General features: G+C 44.3%; 1 long non-coding RNA gene across 2 annotated transcripts in view; it reads left to right on the top strand.

Annotated features, from left to right (window-relative positions):
* LOC112545634 (uncharacterized) overlaps nt 1-6,179 on the top strand; it is a 29,602-nt gene extending 23,423 nt beyond the window's left edge. Inside the window, exon 4 of one of the 2 annotated variants that reach the window (XR_016349273.1) lies at nt 5,136-6,179. This is a non-coding gene — a long non-coding RNA (uncharacterized LOC112545634). Of the gene's footprint in view, nt 1-244; nt 4,188-5,135 lie in introns of those variants that run through there. The other variant, XR_016349274.1, reaches the window with a different exon arrangement.
* Nucleotides 6,180-15,876: the final 9,697 nt, after the last annotated feature.

The raw sequence follows: 15,876 nt of genomic DNA, 5'->3' as shown, positions 1-15,876 counted from the left end.
CAGCATTCTACTTTCACCCCTGGAGTGACTCTTGGTTTATTGTGTGATAAGGTAAATAGTACTTCCCTGTTCACTTTCTTTACCTCACTTGTGACTTCTATCATACCCCCCTTAGTCATTCCCTTTCTAAGATGAAGAATCCCAATTTTTATAATCTCTCCTCATTTGGAATCTATTCAATACCCCTAATTACACTTGTTGTCTGTCTATGTACCCTTTCCAATTCTAATACATCTTCTTTCAGATTGGGCAACCAGAACTTCACATAATATTCAAGAAATGGGCATACCATGGATTTGCATAATAGCCTTATGATCTATCCCTTTCCTAACGCTTCCTAACATTGTTAGCTTTTTTGACTGCCACTGCACATTGAGTAGATGCTTTCAGAGAACTTTCTATGATGATTTCAACATCTCTTTCTTGAGTGGTAATAGCTAATTTAATAGACACCATTTTGTATGTATACTTGGAATTATGCATTACTTTGTAACTCTTTGTAGTCTTTGGACTTTACTGTCTTGAGTAATTAAATATTGTATGCCAATTTTGCCATCTCACTGTTTATCCCATTTTCTAGATTATTTAGAAATAATGGTCCCACTACAGCTCTTTGGGGACCCTGCTACAGCTGTCCCTACCAATTTTGGTACTCTATGCAGCCTGGCTACCTGCAACCCACCATGGGGGGGGGGGGCATGGCTGCTACATGGCCAGTCCCTATGGGGCGAGGAAGGGAGGCCCAGAGCTTCAAGGAGCAGGGCAAGGAGGCAGCAGGGATTGGAGGTCTGCCCCGACTCTTACTATAGGCGGCAGTAAGCAGTTTCTTAGGCACCATGAAATTTGTGTTATGTGAAGGAGTAAATAATACTTCCTTATATGCTTTCTCCACACCAATGGGGCAATTTGATTCCCCAAATATTGTGGTGTCCTATGCTGCTGTGTATTTTGTGTATTGATAGGGATGAACTCTGTCATCAGCCTGCCCCGTGGCCCCTGGTATCTTCCTCCTTCCACTATGAAAACTGACCATTTATTCCTTCCTTTATTTCCTATCTTTTAACTCGTTACTGAGGTTAAACAGAAATTAAAAGGCAGAGGGCCAAAAGTGTAATCCCTGTAAGATAAATGGAAGCTATTTCAAAACACTATAATAAAAAGTCTCAAATGCATACTCAAAATTGAAAAAAATAGTAAGAGAACTAAAAATTGCCAACATGGTTAAACAACAAAGTGAAAACAGCAGTGAGAAGCAAAAAGGCATCCTGTATAAAGTGGAAGTTAAATCCTGGTAAGCAAAATACAAAGAAGCATAAACGCTGGCAAATGAAGTATAAGATAATTAGGAAGACCAAAAAATAATTTGAAGAACAGCTAGTCAAATACTCAAAATGCAATAGCATTTTTTAAGTACATCAGAAGCAGGAAGTTTGCTAAACAACCAATTGGGCCATTAGATGATCAAGATGCTGAAGGAGCACTAAAGCACCATTGCAGAGAAACTAAATTAATTCTTTGCATCAGTCTTCATAGTTGAGGATGTGAGGGAGATGCCCAAATCGGAGCCATTCCTTTTAGGTCACAAATGTTGTTTGCGTGAGGTTTGGGGTGAAAGAGCGGCAGAAAAATGTCCTGATCCAAGTGAAAGGTAGAGACCACCTTGGGAAAGAAGGCCAGCTGAGGCTGAAGCTGGACCTTTCCCTTGAAGAACCGGGTGTACGGCAGCTCTGATATCAGAGCCCAGACACTCTTCTAGCCAATGTAATTGCCCCTACAGAGGAGGCCACCTTAAAAGAGAGCAATGAAAAGGGACTCATGGCGAGAGGCTTGAATGGTGGTCCCATGAGCCCTGCCAAGACCAGGTTCTGGTCCCACTGCAGGAGAGGATCCTGGATTTGAGGTATGAGTCATTCTAGGGCCTTCAGGAACCAGGATGTGATACCGTGCCACAAAACAGAGCAGCCTTTGAAGGGCAGATGAAATGCAGAGATGGCAGCTAGGTGGACTCTAATTGTGGCTAGAGCTAGCCTTTGTTGCTTCAGGTGGAGCAGATAGTCCAAGATTTCCTGAAGAGACGTTTTGGATGGGATGACCTGACATTGCTTCACCCATGCAGAGAACTGTGTCCACTTGGCTACACAAGGAGACCAGATCGAGGGTTTTCTGCTCTCAAGGAGGACCTTCTGAACCTCACCCAAATAAGCCTGCTCTTGGGGGTTCAGCCAAGAACTATATAGTAAAATGAAGTGGGCTGAGGTTTGGGTGCAGGAGGCATCTGTGGTACTGGGACAAAAGATCTGATCGCGGGGGCAACTGCCTCAGCACACAGAGCATGAGGCTCATAAATGTGTTCCAAACAAGTTCTGGTGGGGCCAGGTTAGCATGATGAGACTCATCATCACCTTGTCCCTCTTGACTTTCTGCCTATGAAGGGAAATAGAGGGAAGGAATAGAGGAGGCCCTCCGAGCACTGAAAGAGGAAAGCATCCAGCAGGGAGCCCTACTTGAGACCAAACCTGGAGAAGAATCTGCTGCATCTCTTGTTCTATTTCATTGCGAAGAAGTCCACTAGGGGATAGCCCCACTCATGGAGGAGAGAGGCAGCCACCTCAGAGTGAAGAGCTCACCATACCTGTTGATATATAGTGCATGGTGGCAGTATTGTTGGTGAGGACACGTACCTCCCTACCTTCAAAGTGAGGAGGAAACACCCCGCAAGCGTTTCTGATTGCTCTGAGCTCCTTGAGCAACCTCTCTTCAACAGACCACTCCCCTTTGATCTGAAGGGTACCTATGTGGGCCCTCCAGCCACAATCTGAAACATCAACTACTAGCTCCCTTCAGTGTGATTACTGGTGGAAGAGGATTCCGTACATGACGTGTTCTTCCAAGGTCCGCTGCTCTAGGGTCCGCATGATGTGATGCGAGATTGTCAACATTTTTTCCAGTGAATGTCAGGCTGGTGCATACAAGGACACTAGCCACAGCTGGAGAGGTCTCATCCTGAGGCTGGCAGGGGGCACTACATTAGGGATGTAAAAGAGTAGTCAGTTAGTCAACTACCCAATAAGCCTAAGCTTATCAGGTAGTCGAGTCGACTACTCACATTTCCCGCCCCCCCCCCCCTCTAAATTAGAGGCAGCAAGAGGGAAGCAGGAGCTGGTGCTGGGGGGATCTGGTTTAAAAGCCAGTTTCCCTCCCTCTCCCCAGACAGTCTCCATGGTGGTGGTGGGAGGTAGAGGAGCAGCAACGCCTCTGTGCTGGGCGGTTCTTACTACATTTAAAAGGCAGATCCACAGTAGTCCAGATCTGGCCTGAGTCGGGTCCCAGACCTACCTCTGCTACAGCTCTGCAGTTTAAATGTAGTAGGGGCCGGGCTGCGTCCATGCTTTGCTCCTACTATATTTAAACTGCAGAGCCGCAGCAGCCCCTTATCAACTAATTGTGTACTCGATACAAGTTGTACAGGCCACCATGGGCTCCAAAATGTGCAGACATACCCTCTGTGGTTGTGGGGGTGTGTGCAAGTTCTTGCAGAAGGGTTGTCAGGGCCTCAAACCTCTCTTGAAGGAGTGATGCCCTGGCCTGAGTGGATCCAAGATAACACCAATGAATTCTATCCTTTGAGTTGACACTAACAACTACTTCTTTTAGTTTATTTGGAAACTGAGGTGGCATGTGTCCAGAAGAAACTTGTACTTCGAGGGACCCTTGACAAGCCAGTCAGTCATCAAAGTAGGGGTACACCTGCACATCCTGGTGCCTCAGGTACGCTGCTACCACAGACATGCACTTGGTGAAAACCCTGGAGGCCGTTAACAGGTTGAAGGGCAGGACAGCAAATCGGTAGTGGTTCGCGCCCACTGTGAATCTCAGAAAGTGTTTGGGGCCCTCAAAGATTGTGATATGGAAGTACATATCATTGAGGGCGGCACACCAGTCCCTGGGATAAGGGATGTTAAATTTCGGTTAATCAACTATTTGAGTAGTCGATGGAATACTCGATTAGTCGATAAGGGGGTGCTTGCTGTCCCGCTGTGCCTTTGCCTTTGAAATGTACAAGAGCCATCAGCAGCTCTTGTACATTTCAAAGACAAAGGCACAGCAGGGAACCCACATAAGGAGGAACCGAAGCAGTCCCTGCTTGCATGGGGTCCTGACTGCTGCGCCTCTCCCTATGAAATGTACAAAAGCTCTGTGGGCAGCTCTTGTACATTTCAAAGGGAGAGGCACAGCAGTTGGGACGGACAAAAGAGGGGAACGCTTCAGTCCCTGTTTGCACTGTTTCCCTGCTGCGCCTCTGCCTTCCCTGCCCCTCTGCGGAGATGGTGCAGGGGGGGGGGGGGCGGGGAATTGGCTTTTAAGAGCAAGCCTTTCTCTGACAGAGGCGGTGGGGCTGAGGGGAGGGGGCACTGGTTGAGTCACTGCTTGACCACCTAGTCATTTACATTCCTACCTGGGATCCAGGTTGGGGATGATGGAGGCTAGGGAGACCATGTAAAACTTGAGGCAGACCAGGTACTTGTTGAGGCCATGCAAGTCCAATATGGGTTGTAGACCCCCTTTGTCTTTGGGAATCAGGAAATAGTGGTAGTAGAAGCCCTTGTTCTCAAAATCTGGCAATACCTGCTCTACTGCTCCCACCTGGAGCAACTGGGATAACTCCTGTTCAAGGAGATGCTCATGTAAAAGGTCCCTGAAAAGTGACTTGGAAGGTGCTGTAGAGGAAAACTGAAGGGTTTCCTTCATGTTGGGTGGTGACTAGGACCCAGCAGTCCAAGGTAATGTCCCTCTAGGCCTGGAAGAAAGGACGGAGTCTGGAGGAAAACAGAAGTGAAGAATCCAGTGAGTCCAATATGCCATCCTTGGATGGATCCTCAAAAGGTGTGCTTGGCCTGCGGCTTAAACTGGCTAGTCGGTGGCTGGCCAGATTGAGGATGGTGGCCCTGCTTTTTCCTGAAGGGCTTCAGGTGAGAGTGGGCTGTATCCTGTCGGGGATAGTGGCCTTTTGATTGAGAGGTATGAGGCTTAAACTTCTTCCTCTCTTTCCCAGGGACGTACAAACCCAGGGTCTTCAAAGTGGTATGAGAGTCCTTAAGTCCATACAACTTATTTTCTGTCTGTTCCACAAACAGGGCACCCATGTCAAAGGGAAGGTCCTGAATGGAGTTCTGTGCCTCCAGAGAAAGGCCCGAAAGAAGGAGCCAAGCTGCTCATTGCATTGAGATGGCTGATGCTATGGAGCAAGCCACTGAGTCTGCGTATATGAAGCTGCCTGCAGTGCCACCATGGCCACAGAAGAGCCTTTTTCCATCAGGGCCTTGAATTCTTTGCATTGACTCTCCGGAAGGGAGGTCTCGAACTTAGCCAATACCTGCCATGTGTTCACCTTGTAGTGGGCAAACAAAGCCTGAGCTATAAACTGGCCGGAGAATAAAGCTTTCTACCAAACAAGTCCAACTGTTTGGAGTCTTTATTCTTGGGGGTAGGGGTAGGCTGGCCTTGGCACTCCCTGGCATTTACAGATTCCACCACTAGGGAATTTGGAGGTGGGTGAGTATATAAGTATGGATGGTCCTTGGGGACAAAGTACTTCCTCTCCATGCTCTTTACTATTGGCAGAATATAGGAGGAGCTTTCTTACAAGGCCTTGGCAATTTTGGCTATCCCCTCATGTAGGGGTAAAGCTTTTACGGCAGGACCCACCTGCCCCAGGACACCAAACAATGAGTCCAGGTCTCCTGCACCTCTTCTGGTTGGAGGCCCAAGCCATTTGCTACCCTCCTCAGGAGGTCTTCATGTCATCTAGGGACACCACTGAAGGAGAAGTCACTATCGCCTCATCAGGCAAGGAGGAAGAGGAGGCTTGAGCCAACTGTCCTTCCTCTCAAGTGCGAGGGTTGGTCGTCCGCTACATCCCCCAACTGTGAGGAGGCTGGTGCCACCGCCTCGCCTGGTTGCCCACGAGGAGCTGAGGGCACCAAGGGATCCTGTGACATTCCGGCCACTGAACAGGTAAGCTGGGATTGAACTGGAAACTCCTGCTTCAATTCAGAACTCACACTCTGTTTTCATTGGTTCTCCTGGCTCCCTGCCAACACTTTTTGGAGCCTCTTAAGGGCTCAGTGTCTTTGGGTTTAACCCAACATTTCCCAAACTATGAGCTGCGGCCCAGTACCAGGCCGCGGGAAAAAAATACCGGGCCTCAGCATGCCTGGTGGCTGCCGGCAGAGCCGGCCTTAGGCCGATTAGGGCCCTGCGCCCCTGAACCCGGAAGTGCCGGAGAGTTACAGAGCCGGCGGCCCTGCTCCACCAATATGTGGAGCTGGGTCTCTCCTCTGGCTCCCCCCGCGTGTCCTCCCACCCCGCTCCCAGAGCATCCCCGCCGTGCACGGCTCCTCCTCACCGTCTGCTGCCGCCCATGTGCGGCGTTGCACGTGGACGGGGGGGATGCCCGGGCATGACATGACGTCACGGCCTGGGATTTTAAAACTCTTCGGAGCCACATGGCGGGGCCACACTGGCTCCAGGTTCGGCCCCCGGGACCTGAGCGCGGTCTCCGGCCCTGCAATGTGGAAGGCAGAAGGTAGGGAATGGGAATGGGCTTGGGTGGAGGCGGCAGCAGCGGCAGCAGGCTTGGGCAGAGGGAGAGGGGTGGAAGGAGAAGGGGCTTGGGTGGGGGGAGGGGAAGGCGCCAAGGGACAGGATGCAGGAGAGAGAGACAAATGCCAGGGGGCCAAGTGCAGACCACGAGGGAAAGGGCAGGAGAGGAGGTGTCAGTGGGAAGGGGACAGGGAGATGCTAGGAGAGGAGAGGGGAAGGGCATTGGGGGCTGGAGGAGGAGGTGCAGGGAGAAGGCTTGAAAGAAGGGGTAGGCATGAGGAAGGCCAGGATGGAGCAAGTCATGTGTGAGGGCACAGAGGGGCAGGAGGGGAATGGGGCAGAGAGTGCTGAGGGGGGTGGGTATCAGGGGAAAAGAGGGCAAAGGGGACAGGGGCAGTAAGGGAAGGGAGAGGCACCAGGAAGGTACAGGTGCCAGGAGATTCTGGGGTGAGGAGTGGGGGCAGGGAGCTGGCCGGGGAAGATGTGTGTGTGGGGGGGGGGGGGGGGGGAGAAACGGCCACCGGAAGGAGGGCTGGATGCGGGCAGCGGGGCTGGCCAAGGGAGATTGGGAGGAGAAGCAGGGGGGACCTGGCTGCCCGGGAGGGGGTTGGGGGAAGTGAGGCTGGCCAGAGGCGCAGCAGGGGGAGCAGGGGGGAGGAATGAATCAGCCTGCGGGGAGTGAGACTGACCCGTCCATATGTAGATCTTGGGGCGCTGCCACCGTTCCCCCCTCCCCTCCGCAAAGCACAAAGCATGAGTTAGTCTGGCCCGGGAATTCTGTTGTCCCCCCCACACACACACACCCCTCGAGTAGTTGTGAACTGTCTGGCTGGTAGACACACTCATGCAGCTTGAGCACATTTACCAGCCAGGCAGTTCGAAACTACAAACTGATACATCTAGTAATAATACAACTTACCTAATGAGAAAATACCAGACATGCTATATGTCTGGTATTTTCTCAGTTTGTTTTTTGTGTTTTTATATTTTTGGGCTGCAAAAAGCAGTACTGAAAAAAAAGGTTTCCAACTAAAGTAAAAAGTTTGGGAAACCCTCGTCTAACCAGCTTTCTGTCTGTCTTACAGTCCATTTATCCAATCCATATTCCTTAACTTGCTGGCAAGAATATTGTGGGTGACCATATCAAAAGCTTTGCTAAAGCTGGTACTGGGGGTTTTGGGAAGAACAGAAACAACTTATTTGAATATTCATCATTTGATTAATGAATATGCAAATATGCAAATGAACATTACTGGTCCTCCAAAAGTTCATGAATGGATTTACTGGTCCCCGTGTCAAAAAGTTTGGGAATCCCTGGTTTAACCCTTACAAGCAATTTAGTTAAATGAATGGCTGGGATGTCCAGAAATGGGTAGTACACCTCCCATTCATCACAACAGCCATGAATTTGGTAGGACACTAAACATCTGGTACAGAAGTGATCTCTACAGTGATCCAGACTTAAAATTATTGATGTCATCTCATTTTAAGGTAGATGATTAAACTGGTCTATTTATTATATGAAAATCCATGAAGAATATTAATACAATAAGCAATTGATTATGTCTAGTACCTTTTGTGATCCACAGAACAGTAAAATCTAAATAGTTATTGTATTATTTGAACTGAGCATTGTAACCTTTGCAGAAGAGCCCTGTGAAAAAGGATTTAATCTTTTTGTTTGTTTGTTAATATTGCTGTACATTTGTTACCAGCATGACCTTACTTACTTTTTTTATAATATATTTTAAAATGTATATCTGTGCAGTATTTAAAATTAGTACAATTAATAAAAATACTTTCTCAGCCAAAGAATTCAAGATTACCAGCCTGGAATCAGAACCTAAGTGCATGGAGAAAGGCAATCTAATCAGGCTCAGATGAATAATTAAAAAAAGAGAACCTTTTATTTTAGGATTGTTTGCAAGTTTTATAAGATGAGACAGAAAATCAGTAGCATGTGAAATGGTGTAGAATAGATTCACAATGCAGGCATCTAAATATAAATCCAAAACTGTTGAGAACTTTAAAATTATTCCAGAGTCAGCCTTTTTGCTCTCAGCCATTTTCATGCTGTGCTATTCCCTGAGGTTATGATGAATCTTTTAGAAAAGTTATGGAAGCACTGCACAGCAAAATAAAAAAAACAGTCTTCATTATAGCACGATCTTCTTAAAATAAAAAAAATCACTTTTTCTTTTTCTACACAAACATGCAATAAAGAAAGCCACATGGACAAGATGGAAAAACATTTAGACCATGTGGAAAGGAATATACAGAAAAACAGCTGCTGAAATGACAGTGGTTAAGAAAAACCAGACAAAGTAAACAGTGATATATGAGTGCAGGGCTGAAGCCTAAAAAAAACTTCTGCAAAGGGAAAATATTTTAATATAGCGGCGGGAATGGAAAATCATGATTCAGTAAGTTTTGCTAAATTAATTATTCCATCACTGGTGAATCTGAATAAAAAATATGAAAGAAGGAAAGAAGCATGAGCCTGAAAGCCTAAGTACTACAGGAATCAAGGACCTCTTCATTGCTGGGGGGAAAAGATTTTTTGCCTGTTTTTGAAATTCTTTGTTAAATGTTGCATAAACAATAAAGCATTATTAATACAGCAAGAGAAAAACAAAATGTGACTTCAACACAACATTTACATAATATAGTGTCACTATAGTCTCTAACAACCCAACACTAAAATACTTGTTAAAAAAAAAAAAGCTTTATGGTACAAAGTCTCCATAAGGTAATGTCTGGAAAGGCAGACAAGAATATCAGAAAATATGGCAAAGCAGAGAAGAAAATTATATATATAGAATTAAAGCATTAGAAAATGTGCATTTTAATCATGAGCACGTTAATATATATTTTTCTAATTGTTTCTGATTTAATATAATTTATCCTATTTAGTGCTATTATGGACAGCACACTTGAGTCCTTATATAATATGTAGGAATCTCAGATTTCCATCTCTTCATTCTGACTCTTTTAATCACTAATCTTTTGCTGAATATGATTATACTATTTGTATACATGTATTATTTTTATATCTAAAGTTAAGAATATTGAATGGGCATCTGTATTTCACTTGTGCTTACTTTGGGTGACAACTACCACTAGCCTTTCTGATACAACAATGAAGAAGCCAGACAGCGCTGATGGTTTGTCAGCAAAGACAGTGGACTCCAGAAGAACTTAACATTTTGCTTCTTCTCAGAAGAGCTACAAAGTACAATAATTCAACTGCCTGACCCATTACAAGAAAAGGTATCCAATTGGTGGGAATTCTTTGACAGAAGACATGCAATGGAGTGCCTTTTTTGTGCCTCACTCCGCTAGGTAGGGTAGGCTATAGTGCAAAAGCCATTGGCCTAGAAAACTGCTGTGATTAATGCATTATTTTGATGGCTACTTTTCTTTTTCTATCTGAATTAATAACGAATAAAAGGATATTAATGAAATAAATATTAGCAACCAGTGTTGTAGTTCAACTAACTAGACTCAGAAAAAGGACAGGACTAAATCAATATTAGATAGTTTGAATTAAACGACCAAAGTGTATGTTCAAGTAAAACTTATTTGTGAGGCATAATTTGCCTTCATATTAATATAGCTGATATTCTTAATAATCTAAACATATTAAACAGGCTTTAAAAATAATCTGTAGTTAAATATAACTAACAAGAAAAATCTGACTATATACTCCTGGTCAGATCAGCAGACTTTCTACAATGACATCACATAGTTTCCTGCCAAAGAAAACTGAAACACTTGTGACAACAGTCTGATTGAAAAAAAAATGGAACAAGTTTACTTATGTCTTTTCAGGTTAAATGCTAACTTAGATGTAAAAGTTTCACAGATGGTTTTACAGTTTAGGCAACACACATAATTATTATACTTAGTAATCCTTAGAATGTATGTACTGCTTTCAGTCTCAAAGTACTTCAAAAAAAGAAGATAAACCTCATTATTCCCATTATTTATAGACAGAAAAACTCAGAGATAGAATAACTTACCAAAGGTCACACAGAAACTCAGTGAAAAAAACCAGAATTTAAACCCTGGTCTTTTGCCCCGTCCTGTATCATATCCACTAGACTAGACGACACTGCTTTGCCCTGAATTAATTTTAAAATGTCATTTTACATCTTCCCAAATTTCTTATATTGTCATAGTTTATTGTAGAGTGTACCATTACAAAATAAAATAATAAAAATTATTTAAAATCAATATTAAAGCGTATTGGAAGTGTGTGTTTTACTTGGTTATATTTTAGTTCAGAAGCTAAAGAATTTCGTGTCCACATGGACTAAATCAAAGTCATATGGCTTGATGAGTACCAATTAGCAAGATATGGCTAGAAACAAAAAGTATATTTTATCAATATTCTACTCTGTATCACAGTTTAATGCATTTGTTTGGAGACAGTTGTGCAGAAGTTATGGAGTGAGATGTGTGTCTCTGTGGGTGTGTCTACACAGCAGCATTATTTCAGAATACTGTAACAAAATGTGCGTATACATTACAAGCCTTTATTCCAAAATAATTCCAAGCTGGAGGACTTCTTACTCTAACTCATGGTAACTCTCATTTCATGAGGAGCAAGGGGAAATCAAAGGAAAAGTGTTCTTCCTTCGACTTCCTGTTGTATAGACAACACCAAAAGCTGAATTAAGCTATTTCGACTTAAGCTACGCAATTGAAATAGCTGAAGTTGCATATCTTAATTTGACTTTACCCCTGTTGTATAGACATATCCTGTCTACCCTGCTTCTTGCCCTTCTTCTCTCACTGTCCCCAGGTCTCCCTCTGCTGGTTACAGCTTGACATCTGCAGCCAGATGCCAATGGTGATTAACAACATTTAAGGGCTGAAAGCTCCCCCTCAGTGCACCTTTCATCTCCTCTTGTCCACTCATAATAATCTCCCCACTACATTGTCTCATTCTTCATTTTCTCCTGAAACTCCTCTGATACTAGGGTAAAAAAAAATACAGTTTCTATTCATGGAACTCCCCCTTTAAGTCAATGGTACTTTTGCCAATTTAGAACAGAGGGACTTGCAGAGAAGAAATCTCTAGGAATATTTGGTAGAATTTGGCTGACATTTAGTTGTCATGGTTGTTTTGCCCCACCTGCAGGAATTCAGGGATATGCATAACAACTCTGAACCACCAGTGCCTTCACCCTTTTGTATACTACCTCTGGTTGTTCATAGGACCCTACTAGGATGGCAAAATGTAACTTTCCTTGGGTATCTATGCAAGGCCTGTGAGATGACAATGTCCATCTTTCTCTGCCTCATCCCACCCAAAGTGGACCAGCATAGTCTCTACACAGGATACTTTCCTGTGAAGAGTTAGGGCCAGATTAAGAAATCTGGAGCCCTGGACACACCACAATACGACCACATCCCTGTAGCCCAGCCCCTCACTTCAAGTACTAGTGTCATGGAAAACTCCCTTCACTTCTTCCAGAGAGGTCAGGACAGTGGCATTGTGGGCCATCTACTGCACAGGAGTGGCAGGGTGAGCAGCAACAGGAGTTTCCTTTGCCCCTCTTCCAAAAGTCAGTGGAGGTATCATAGAGGTGCTTTTTCCATTAGCTGTATGTATCTGCTTGTGTGGGTGGAGTGGGTAAGCAATCTTCTTTTCCCAGCAACTGTCTTCCCTCTCCGGGGTGATACTGGCAGGGAGATAGAGACAAGTGGGTTTTGACATTAAAATTATGACTGGAGCTGTTCACACATCTCAGAGCTATTGTTTCAGGCTCTCTGCATACTCAAGCAAAAATCACCATACTAACAACAAGGAGTCAGGGGCACCTTAGAGACCAACAGATTTATTAGTGCATAAGCTTTCATGGGTAAAACCCACTTTATCACCACATTAGTTATGCCCAGGACATGTTTTCAACCTTTTCTTTGCAACTGTGATGTTTTTAATGACGGATCAGACTCTGATTAAACTGTATTATCTGAAGAGCTAGGCTCCTTGTGCAGACTTCTCAAATGTCTATACTTTCATTTGCTGCTACCAACGGCCCTCTATACTGTTTTCAGGAGGATGACACAGAAGTGGGTTATACCTGGCTTATTACAGGGCATGGGCAGTTCACATACAGAGCATATCCTCTCTGTATGTAACTTTGGATCACAATTCAGCCCTGGGGAAAAATAAAAGGATTGGAACTTTGCACACAAAGACTGGTAAAGGCACTCTGTTCTCCTTTCCCTAGGGGCTAGCTGCATCAGGGCCGAACTTTATTCTGAGGCGTCGATGCTGATTCTAATGAATGCATTTTTGTCAGAGGGCAGATTGGGGTCCCACTGAGATGATGGCTGCCTATGTTTATATAATGCTCTCTCTACAAGCTTCCTAAAATGTGCCCCAAGCTTACTAATGTTCTTATGGCTCAGAAATTCTACAACAAATGTATTTAGACACAAACACTACATTTTAAATAAAAAGGAGGTTAATCCCTAAAGCTGTTCTTTCAGGAATAGTAGGTCACATACTGTATTAAGCACTAACAGATCTGTTTTAGATATATAAACCTGAAAGATCAGGATTTTTCCTTCCTCTGCATATAGACAGATTATTAAATGAACCATTTCATACAAAACACTCTTGAAAAGGTTTGTCTCTGGAATTTTCAGAAGAGCGAAATAATTCTTAAAGCAATTTTAATATAATTTTAATTTTAATTAAACAAAGTTGTTTATTTTACAAGTAAAATTATGGAGAAGATGGGGAAATAAACTAAATCCTATCCTGTAGGAGACCTGTAGAAACTAATGTAATTGAAATTCTGAATAGAATGGATCTTTACTGCTAAGTATACAGTGGGGATGTAAATGATTAACTGGTTAACTCATAAGCCTCATCATTAATGGGTTAACAGGTAGGGGCTGGAGCAGCCCCCCACCCATCCCAGGCAGGGGACAGCTCCAGCCCTACAGGACCCACCGCAGGCAGGAGCTGCTCTAGCTGGCCAACCTGAGCAACCCCTGTCCATGGTGGGTCCAGCCAGCCCAGTCTTCCCGGCCACAGATTACACGCTGGCTCCCTGGGACTCCCAGCAGCCAGCTGCAGAGCCCACAGCAAAGCCTCCCTGGAGCAAAGATGGGCACTGCAGTATAAAGCTTATGTGTACAGAAGCTTTATACTGCAGAGCCCACAGCATGTGTAACCATGTAACCACTAGGATATTCAGTGGTTACAATTACATTTTAAAACAACTTTTTACATCCCTAGTATACAGGTTGAACCTCCTAGGTCCAGCACACTCAGGACCTCATTGGTCCTGAACCAGGGAATTTTCCAGATCAGGAGTAATGGTAGTTCGAATTAGGAGCTTTAATTCAAACTATCTAGTCTGTGCCACGTGTAGCCGCAGGCAGGGAGTTTGAACTACAGGGCATTTAAAATCGGCAGCACCCAGGAACATGCAAATAAAGTCCAGGATATTTAAATCCCGGGCGTCATTTGCAAGTTCGAATGCCTACATTAGCCACCCTAGTTCGAACTAGGGTGTCAGTGTAGATATACTCAGCGTGATTAAAGTCCCCCATGAGAACCAGGGCCTGTGATCTGGCAGTTTCTCTCAGTTGTCTGAAGAAAGCCTTGTCTACCTCATCCACCTGATCTAGTGGTCTATAGCAGATACCAACAACAACATCACCCCTGTTGCTTCCACCTCTAAACTTAACCCATAGACTCTCAACAGGCTTTTCTCTCTCTATATACTGGAGCTCTGAGCAATCGTACTGCTCTCTTACACACAGTGCAACTCCTCCTCCTTTTCTCCCTCGCCTGTTCTTCCTGAACAGTTTATACCCTTCCATGACAGTGCTCCAGTCACGCGAATCATCCCACCAAGTCTTCGTTATTCCATTCAAATCATAGTTCTTTGACGAAGCCAGGACTTCTAATTCATCCTGTTTGTTTCCTAGGCTTCTTGCATTTGTGTAGAAACACCTTAGATAACCAGATGATCGCCCTACTCTCTCCATTCAAATTAGAATAGTGATAGAAATGTAGCCGTGTTAGTCTGGGGTAGCTGAAGCAAAATGCAGGACAATGTAGCACTTTAAAGACTAACAAGATGGTTTATTAGATGATGAGCTTTCGTGGGCCAGACCCACTTCCTCAGATCAAATAGTGGAAGAAAATAGTCACAACCATATATACCAAAGGATACAATTAAAAAAAATGAACACATATGAAAAGGACAAATCACATTTCAGAACAGGAGGAGGATGCAGGGTGGAGGGGGGGGGGGAAGGAAGGAAGGTAAGTGTCTGTGAATTGATGATATTAGAGGTGGGGAGAGTGGGATGTTTGTGAGTTAATGGTATTAGAGGTGATAATTGGGGAAGCTATCTTGGTAATGGGTAAGATAGTTCGAGTGTTTGTTCATTCCTTTTTGGAGAGTGTCGAATTTTAACATGAATGACAGTTCAGAGGATTCCCTTTGAAGTGCAGATGTAAAAGGTCTTTGTAGCAGAATGCAGGTGGTTAAGTCATTGAGAGAGTGTCCTTTCTGGTTAAAATGGCAAGAAACTGTTTTTTCTTTGTGATCTTGTCTGATATCTGTTTTGTGGGCATTAATCCTTTGGCGAAGTGTCTGAGATGTTTGTCCAATGTACATAGCAAACGGACACTTTTGGCACATGATAGCATAGATTATATTTCTGGATGCGCAGGAATATGTGTTCTTGATCTTATAACTCACTTGGTTAGGTCCAATAATGGTATCAGCAGAATGATGATGGACAAAGCTGAATATGTGGACAAAGCTGGCAACGGGGTTTGTTGCAAGGGAAGGTACCAGGGTTGGTATTAGTGTGGTATGTCCTGTGGTTGTTGGTAAGAATCATCTTGAGGTTAGGTGGTTGTCTATAAGAGACTATGGGTCTGTCTCCCAGAGCCTCTTGGAGTATGGTATCCTGTTCCAGTATAGGCTGTAGTTTATTGCTAATGTGGTGGACAGGTTTAAGTTGGGGGTTGTAGGTGATGACAAGTGGTGTTCTATTGTTGGTTTTCTTGGGTCTGTCTTGAAGTAGATGGTTTCTAGGTATTCGTCTGGCTCTTTCAATTTGTTTTTTATTTCTCCGGGTGGGTAGTTGAGGTTTATAAATGCTTGCTAGAGATCCTGAAGCATCGATGACATCTTTATGATCTGGACGCATGGCCAAGAAACACTGGAGATATTCCACAGAGATTTCAACAACCTACACCCCACCATCAACCTCAGCCTAGACCAT

Source organism: Pelodiscus sinensis, chromosome 3 (assembly GCF_052426305.1).
Source record: "Pelodiscus sinensis isolate ZL-2025 chromosome 3, ASM5242630v1, whole genome shotgun sequence".
NCBI lineage: Eukaryota > Metazoa > Chordata > Testudines > Trionychidae > Pelodiscus > Pelodiscus sinensis.
The sequence above is the reverse complement of the archived record's forward strand: the minus strand, read 5'-3'. Positions and strand labels throughout refer to the sequence as shown.